Here is an 8,936-nt window from a genome sequence, read left to right as displayed (position 1 = left end):
TCCTGCCCGGCCTGGCCCCGAGCGAGCAGCGTTGTGGGCGCCCGCCTTCGTGCCCTGCCTCTCCGCCGGGACAGCCACTGCTGGGCCTCCCCGGTCCCAAGTCCCGCTTCTGTGCCTCTAAGTGAGCCCGCTCCCCGCCTTTTCTTTGCCCGGCCTTTGAGCTCCTCGTTCAGCACCTTCCCCGTGTCCCCGACCCGAACCACGGGGGAAAAAACCCAAGGAAAAGGTACCCTGACAACCACAAGCTCTTTGGCTTGTGCCTATGTTGTGCTTTGTTGTCAGTCCTCTCATTTTCAGGCCCCCTCAGCGCACGGGGACGCTTCACCCCACCACGGCCAGGAAGGAGAGGCTGCGTCGCCTGCCTTGGGTTGGAGATGGGGTTGTTCACAGGCCGCTCTGGTCAGCGCCGGCTGCTGCTGCCAGGACGGTGCATGCCGTCTTTGCCACTGCTCATGCCCTCTGCACCCTGGCAGCGCTGCTGCACCTCCGCGGCCTCTCGGGCAAGGAAACCCACGTGCGCAGCACTTCCAGAGACAAGGGAGACAAGGGCCAGCAGCTCATCTCCAAGAACTGCCCCTGCTCCCAACTTCCCTTTCTCCTTCCAGCCATGGCATATATCGGGGTGGGCAAAGTCTAGCCCCCACCCCACAGACTCCACTTCCCAGCAGCCCCTGCCGTTGTCGCTGTGGCCGGTTTCCCTGGAAACCCCAAAAGAGCCAGGGCCAGGGTATCCATGGAGACCAGCCCCAGCAGTGCTGGCAGGGCAGGGAGCTGCTCCAGGCCCAGGATCTTACGGTGGTGACGGCATGGTCCAGAGCTGCGATCTGCTGCCCAGAGGCTCCAGGCAGGGGCATGCAGGCTGCCGATCACAGCTCTGCTGCAGCTCCAGACCACGCTGTCACTGCTGCACATCCCTGCCCCGGTCCCAGAGCAGCTCCCCATGAAAACCTTGGCCTGTGCCATCAGGCTCTGCCACTTCTGAGATCTCCATGGAAACCAGCAGTGCAGGCACGGGCTGCTAGGAAATGGAGTTTGCCACAAGCCCGATCCGCCATTTTGCTCACCCCTGCTCTATGCCTGTTCTACTGAGGTGACTCCAAAGCAGCAGTTGTTTCAAAAGGGAGATCTAGGAGAAGAGCAACTAAAGAGCACTGCTTTGGCTAATGCAGCATGCAACTGGAGACTTCAGAGATGGCATAATGTTTGGCAAATATTTGTCTTCACTTTGCCAATACTTACTATGGATTGCTTCCATCAAAGGTGCAAGCATTGCTTGAGCTGTAGCAGAATGTGCTCTTATAAGCACCTGGGTCTATACCTTAGCTTATCCTAACAATCAGAGATGCATTTGGCAAGTGCTGGGGTGGAAAAGACAACTCCTTCATTCTTCTCTGCTAAGGCCCACATATTAATCTCTTTTATAGTTTTAGGTCCTTGTATTGTATCAGGAAGAACATCTTGTCCATTTTGCAAGCAAGCCTATATCACTGAGGTTTTCCTGCTAGGACAGAGGCCAGCAACCTTTTCAAACCATGGGCTGGAACAATCTGGCTCTGATCTGGTGCCAGCCGGGTGGCTTTGGAGGTGGATCAGAAGCAAGAGAGGTGTGCAAGGGGGATGTTGCCTGCACCTGTGCCAGAGCCAAGATGCTGGGAGCTGTGCTGGAGCCAGCACCACTTTTCCTAGCCCCCTGCCCACTGGCTAGCTGAAAGAGCAGCTTTCAGTTCAGGGGAGCTGCACCAGGGACAGCCAGCTGGGAACTGCATCATCCATGCAGCTGCCATCACTCCCCCCCGCCTGGGCAGCACGGGCACAGCCTCCAGCCAAGGGAGAGTTGTGCAGAGGCTGGGCAGCTTAGAACTGTGTCCACAATACTGCCACTTCTCCCTGCACCACCCCTTCCAGTTGCAGCTCAGAGACAGCTGAAAGCTTCCAGGCCCCAGCTCCATCCGCCACCAGCTGGGGAGAAGCAGCAGCAATGCAGGCACAGCTTTGCTGCCCAACACAGGTGCAGGCAAAGCAAAGTCTTCCAGCTCTGCAGGTCAGATCCAGTGGCTTTGTGGGCTGGATACAGCTCACAGGTCATGTGTTACCGATACCTGGTATAGTGAGAAGCAGGACCATTCACTTCACCTCCAAGAGCCATTCATTGTCTAGGCTGTGTGATGTAAGGAGCTTCAGCGAGGATAGCGGTCCTGAACTTGCAGAAGGATGTGCTTTGGTTCATGACATGACTATACAAAGCCAGACTTCCAGGAGGCATTCTGCATCAGTTTGTTTGTTTTCTTCTCTCTTTCCTATTCTTTCAAAATACCAGCTGCCAATTAACCGCACTGACTTCAAAGAAGATGTGGACATACTGGAAAGAGTCCAACAGAAAGCAACAAAAATGGCTAGAGGGTGACTTATGAGAAAAAGTTGAAAAAACTAGGATTAGTCTGAAGAAGAGGAGACTGGGGTGGGAAGGAAGGGGGAATCTGAAAACCGTTTTAAATACCCAAAGGGCAATTATAAAAAGGATGGAGATAGACTTTCCTGTGGCTAGAGGACAAGACTAGGAGCGATAGCCTCAGACTCCAACAGAGGAAGTGTGGAGATTAGAAGGAACTTTCTAACTATGAGGGTGGTCAAGCATTAGAACAGGCTCCCTAAAAATGTCATGGAATCTCCATCCTAGGAAATTGTCAAAGGCAGGCTAGACAGACATTTGACTGGGATGGTTTGCTTGCGGATGATCCTGCCTTGAGCAGGGAGCTGCACCAAATGACCTCCCATGGTCTCTTCCAGCCCTACCTTCCTATGATCCTATGACATAACTAAGAACTACCTAAACTTTCTGAGTAGTAAAAATGTTTTCTGCAATCTGTAGCTGATAGCACAAATTCTGCCTCAAGCCAAGAGAAGCTGAGGCACGGTAGGTGTACGCCACTTCTCTGCCCTTTGGGCAAGACAAGGACAGGCAGGACCCATGGGCTAGAGCATGAGATGCACACACAACTACTGTAGAACACACACACGTCATTCAAAGGAGAACTGGCTTGGTTTTATTATTTGTTTTTTAAAACAAACAGACAAACAAAATTTTCATGTGTTTGCATCAGTTTAGGAGCCAAATCTTGGTACACAAGCTTTCCCTGTAGTTCTTGCCATTCACAAATACACTCCTGGATTCCTTAATCTCAAGACCCTTATTTCAAATTTTATTTGAACCCTCCTCTCCATCAACAAACTCTTCTGTTCTCTTCCCCACTCCATTTTAATCAATGGCTAACTGCTTTGTGTAAATAAATCAAAAGATAATGTCTTACTTGTATAACTCCCCACTGCAATAAATGAAATACAGGTTTCCCTCGATTTTTGCGGTAGATGCATTCCCAGGGAATGGCACATAAATCAAATTCGCATAAAGCGAACCCAGTTTACAATGAAACAGATAGGGATGCATTACCAGGGCACGGAGAGAGAGAGAGAGGCTGGGGCTAGGAAAGGGACGGGGAGAGAGGCGCGGCACAGCCCAGTGGCTGCAAGCAGGAGGCATCTGCCCTTCCCGGGGCTGCAGCAGGGGCCAGGGGCAGCACCAGACTCTTCATGGCGCTCAGGCTGGGCAGCAGCCCCACTCACCCCACCCCAAGCGCAGGCCCGAGCCTGCCGCAGCCACCGTCCCCAGCCTGCTCTCATCCTGCTGCCAGCGGCTGCCAGCCCCTGCTGCAGCCCTGGAGAGTGGGAGGCACTGCCTGCTTGCAGCCACTGGGTTGCACTGTGCCCCAAGCCCCCGCTTCCCCCGGGGCACCATGCCCCAACTTCCCTGGCATAGCAGAGCCCAGTGGCTGCAAGCAGGCTGCATCCACTATTTCCAGGGCTGCAGCAGCAGTGGGCAGCCTCCTGCAGCAGGACAAGAGCAGGCTGGGAACAGAGGAGCCCAGCATCTGCTGGCAACTGGGGCACCATGCCCCAAACCCCCTGGCATGGCAGAGCCTGGCAGCTACAAGCAGACTCGGCAGCCCCACTCACCCTACCCCAAGCACTGGGAAGAGCCTGGTGCAGCCGCCAGCCCGAACCTGCAGCCCAAGCTCTCATCTGGCTGCAGGCAGCTGCCCACCTCTGCTGCAGCCCTGGGAGCTGCCTGCTTGTAGCTGCTGGGCTCCACCATGCCGGGGGTTAGGGGCATGGTGCAGCTCAGCAGCTGCAAGCAGGCACCATCTGCTGCTGCCAGGGCTGCAGCACAGGCAGGCAGCTGCCCGCAGGGGGGTGGGAGCAACTGTAGGTGACTGGCATCAGCCGCTCCCAGATCAGCTGCATCAGAGGCTGGGGGGAGTGGGGGCCTGGCCCCACAGCCCTTTCCCCTCCTCTCCCCTTACAAAATCAGACTTACCTGCTTGGGGGAGGGCAGAGCACGCCTATGCTGATCGCATAAGATCAGTCTATGCCAGTCACATATATGTGAATTTACCTTGCATATAATGAATTCCAGGTACAAAAGGGTCATCGCATAAGAGCAAATTTGCATAAATTGAACCCGCAGAAATCAACAGGAACCTGTACACAATACTAACTCTGCAAAACCAGTGTATTTTACATAGCTAACACAAGGATCACTAAATAAGAAGTACATATATTCAACTTCTTTGAGATCTCATTCCGACTTTCTTCCCTTTATTCCTGTCCCTACTTTCTCAGGTCCTCTCAATCCTGGGAAAGTTTTTCATATTTGTCCTAGTGTAACTGCATCAGAAAACTTATCTGAAACGCATCCAGACCTCCAGTGCTTCAGGCATGAAACAAGCCATCTCCAAATGACGGTGTCCTTTACAAAACTGCCTGCTTCCTTATCTTCTTTGGGAGACAGCAACTTGGTTTTTTTGTTTTGTGTCCCCCCCACCGCCCCCCCCCACATCAAAAACGCTTCTATTTCTGTTTTGTTTACTGTGCAACAACCATTACTAACAATTGCTATACAGGTGTAGGAATGGATTTTGTAATATAAATAAAGCCATTTTAGGAGATAGAAGTGAAGAAACATTTCATTTTGAGTGAAAGGAATGACATTCCAAAAGTATTTTATAAAAGAATTCAAAAGCAAGTTTCAGCATGTAAAAACTCTCAGGTCTCTCTCTGCAAGGCCCCAACCAACATTAGTGACTTCACAACCAAGTTCTAAATGCAGTCTCTCTCTCTCTCTCTCTCTCTCTCTCTCTCTCTCACTCCATGAAAAATTTACACCAGTGATTCTCAACCAGGGTGCTCAGGTACCCTGGGATGTCATAACACCCTTTCAGGAGTGCCATGCAATGTTAGCATCATTAGATTTACAAACATGATTGGAAGATAAACCCAAAGATTTCAAAGAGGAATATACAGTGTCAAAAACATTCTGCCTGTTGTGGTCTTTCTGAGTTCTTCGCAATAAAAGAACTGCTCTATTATTTTTACGTAGTCAAAAAATAAATGAAAACTAAGAGCTGGCTTTTTCTGAGGGGTGCCTTGAGCCTAACGAAGTTGAGAACCACCGATTTACACAGACAAGGAAAACTGACTGTCCAGGGGAAGCAATAAAAACTATTATAAATACACTTACCAAATGCATAGCATAACCAAACCAGAAGAACACCCACTCTTCATCACTCTGATGTATGATGCATGTATACGCTGTAATCTGCATACAGATTACATATGGGGATCTGCATATTGGGGATCTGCATACTTTGTGACCCAAGCCCACCACGCCTATCAGGAACTCCTTGGAAGTCTCTATAACCAAGGGCTAGCTTCTGTGTGACAGCTTTCTATTCCCCTCTATTTCAAGGACTTCCAGCAACTCCCTCCCCCATACCAAGGGCCCTACATACACTCCATTTCCCCTTCCACCCTGTATCAGAATTCTCAATTTCCTCTCTTATCAGTAGTGAAATTGGCTAGCATACTATGCTGCCCGAGATAGGCTGCTCCTAAAATGAAAACAGCATAGCTGCATTTGAACATCACTTTGGATAATCTAATTAGTATTGCTGATTCACATGTCAATTAGCCTTCCTTAGGCACTGCTCAGACAACTACAGTACTTCCAGTTTAGGAGACAGCCAGTGTAAAGCTGTACGGAATGCCTGACGGTACCATTGCCAGGGATAGTAAATTGGCCATATAAGCATGGTCAGCGATAACTAAGACTGTCAGGGTGCTAATAGGATAAGCCATGCTACAAGTCTGAGTAGAGCTGAGAAGTGTGGTACTTTTATGTTGGAAGGTTTTTAATGTCCATTATTAACTGATTCCGTGATCTAGAGACAATTACTATGGTGGTAGCGAGTGCTAGCTCTGTGAACCTGATGCCAGGGGATGCTTATTTCCCTTCTTGCTTTGTTACCATGCTTCATCTAAACAGATCAACACTGGCTGAATGCAAGGCCCTGGTCAACAAGCAGATAAACAATTTTCAGACAAACGCATTATTTTCACAGTTATGAAGCTGATAAAAAAAAGTGAACGAGGTGCCCATGAGAGGGACACCCCAGGCCTATCCTCCAGAGTTTTGCTGGCATAACTGTGTCCATGTGAGAAAGATCACACCCCTTTTACCAACATATCTGTGCCTCAAAACCCCTCATGAGGAGGATGTTGTGTGTGACAGAGGAAGACTTTTTTGGCTTAGTTTATGCCATTTGTAAAGTTGGTGTAGCTATGCTGGCAGAAAACTCTGTCTCCACAAAGGAGACTCTCCCAGCAGAGCCAGACTGGCAGCAACTCTGCTAGAGCTAACAAACCCTAAGATCTGAGCTCTGCAACCCTCTGTTTGTACACAGAAGAAACAGAGCAGGAGTAGCGGCACTTCCTGTTTCTTCACATTGCCTCAACAGTATTTTGACCAAGACTTACCTACACAGTTGCACTTAACTGAATGTGCAATTTTAAACTAATGTAGTTAAACAAGTGCAAAATGCCAAGTTGACACCTAATTTAGTTTAAACCTGACAGATTTAGCTTGCATCAGTAAATTTACAGGCACAAGCTAAACAAATATAATCCGTTTTAAATCAATGTGTATATCAATACTTGGGCTTGCATTACCTTAACTCAGTTTAGGTTTTTTTAATGTTTTTAAAACCTTAAAACCTTGCAGGTTTAGATTACTCCTGAGGCAGTGGCTCCTCATTTCCAATGATGAGGTTAGCTGAGTCCAAAGAACAGAACTTCCCCTTACAGAATGGCAAGATCTTACCATTTGTGATTTAGTTCTAGATTTATCCAGTTATCCTGCCAGATTCTCATTGGCCATATTAGATTCTGAGTTCGTATTTTTAATGGTGTGCATATCTTTATTTACTAGAAGTATCATATAATATACAATTCTTGTTTTTCAGTAACTCAGGATTGATTTACAGACAAGCACTGAACTGATATTACAAAGATTTATTTAAAAACAATAATTAAACCAATGAAAGACCCTCACATGGGCATATTAAATTTAACAGTTACTTAAAATGATCACTCCTGATGCAGAAGCAATTAATCCCTTATTAAATTCATCACACAAGTGTCCTTACACTCTTTTAGCAATTTCCACTCCAAGTGAAATTAAGTACATGACTTGTGTAACACAATTCAGTGTGCATGCCTCTACATTCCCCCATTCCCTTGCTTCAAATGTGAAATGGATTATTTTTGCAGTGGGAAAAGGAAAGGAGACAGGGAAGTAGGAGAAACAGTACTGTCAAGCCCATCCTCCGTCTTCCACTACTATCTATGCAATTTAGTTGCATGAAATAAGTCTGATACAGATGATCTTGCAAGTTTTATAAATGAGCAAAAAATATCCCTTGCTTCAGTCCTTTTAAATTGAGACAGTTTAGGATTGTTTTTTCCATGAAAATTTCTGGGAGGAAGAACTCTGCATGCAGATTTCTGGTTTTGTATTTTTAAATCTCAATTAGATTAAGCATTAAAATGGGTTTCTCTCTGTATGTTTGATTAAGTCTATTGCTAATCCATGCAGAATTTATTTGTAGCCATACAAATGAGCAAAATAAGCAAACAGGAAAGACAGTGAACAACTTTTCACTCTTTTTTGCATACAAACCATCAGACCCAAATAATTTTTTACTCTCCTTTTAGACAATGTGCAAAAGTAGACTGAGTATGTAGTGAATGTTTTGTAATCATTCACCACAATTTGCATTACTATACTCGATTTATATTGATTAGCTAGAGAGAGAAACATCTGTCAAAAAGTAATGTCAATAGAAGGCACTGTAAGCAGGACAAAATGGTCTATTAACACTTCTGTACAATACACTGAAATGCACAGCGGAAACCTCTCAAACTGACCACTTATTTGCTTATCAATGTACACAATCTACAAGCACAGTTCTCAACCCACTGTTTATTAACATAAATATCTGACAAAATTCACAAAAGCTATGTTCAAGGACTCCACTGAGCTATCAACCCTCTTCTTCCTTTGAGACACTGACAGTTTACAAACTCACATTGCTCACACACATACCTTGTTTTAGTAGGTCTGCACAAGAGATCTTCCAATCATTTATCTGTTTTGCTCCAAGTCTATTACCCACAATGCTCCCCACCCCAGCTCCACTTCCTGCTAATGTAAAATCTCCCGTTTAACTCCATCCCTGGAAAATTGCTGTTATATACAGTACAGCTGGCATACAAGCATGCATGTAGGATATGTGATTCATTTTCTATTTATTACCACAAATTTGCTACATAAAACTTTCCCATCACTGCAGAAGTCATTCAAGAGACAAAATCGAATCAAAACAATAATGCTGACTCAACACTACTGCTACTGAGCATGTAAAAGTGCAGCCATTACTCAAGCTTGGAAACAGTAGCAGGAGGTCAGCCAAGGCTTGGGTAGAGATACCAAAAGCAATTAGAAGCTTGTCCTAATGCTGTCCTGCAAATAATCAGAAAAGGGA

General features: G+C 46.9%; 1 protein-coding gene across 1 annotated transcript in view; it reads right to left on the bottom strand.

Moving 5' to 3' along the window:
- LRRC8D (leucine rich repeat containing 8 VRAC subunit D) overlaps positions 1 to 430 on the bottom strand; it is a 61,583-nt gene extending 61,153 nt beyond the window's left edge. The window contains exon 1 of the mRNA XM_025214038.1: positions 231 to 430. The gene's annotated coding sequence lies outside the window, so the exon portion shown is untranslated. The remainder of the gene's footprint in view (positions 1 to 230) is intronic.
- Positions 431 to 8,936: the final 8,506 nt, after the last annotated feature.

The sequence above is a fragment of the Alligator sinensis genome, unplaced genomic scaffold, assembly GCF_000455745.1.
Source record: "Alligator sinensis unplaced genomic scaffold, ASM45574v1 scaffold736_1, whole genome shotgun sequence".
Classification (NCBI taxonomy): Eukaryota; Metazoa; Chordata; order Crocodylia; family Alligatoridae; genus Alligator; species Alligator sinensis.
The sequence above is the reverse complement of the archived record's forward strand: the minus strand, read 5'-3'. Positions and strand labels throughout refer to the sequence as shown.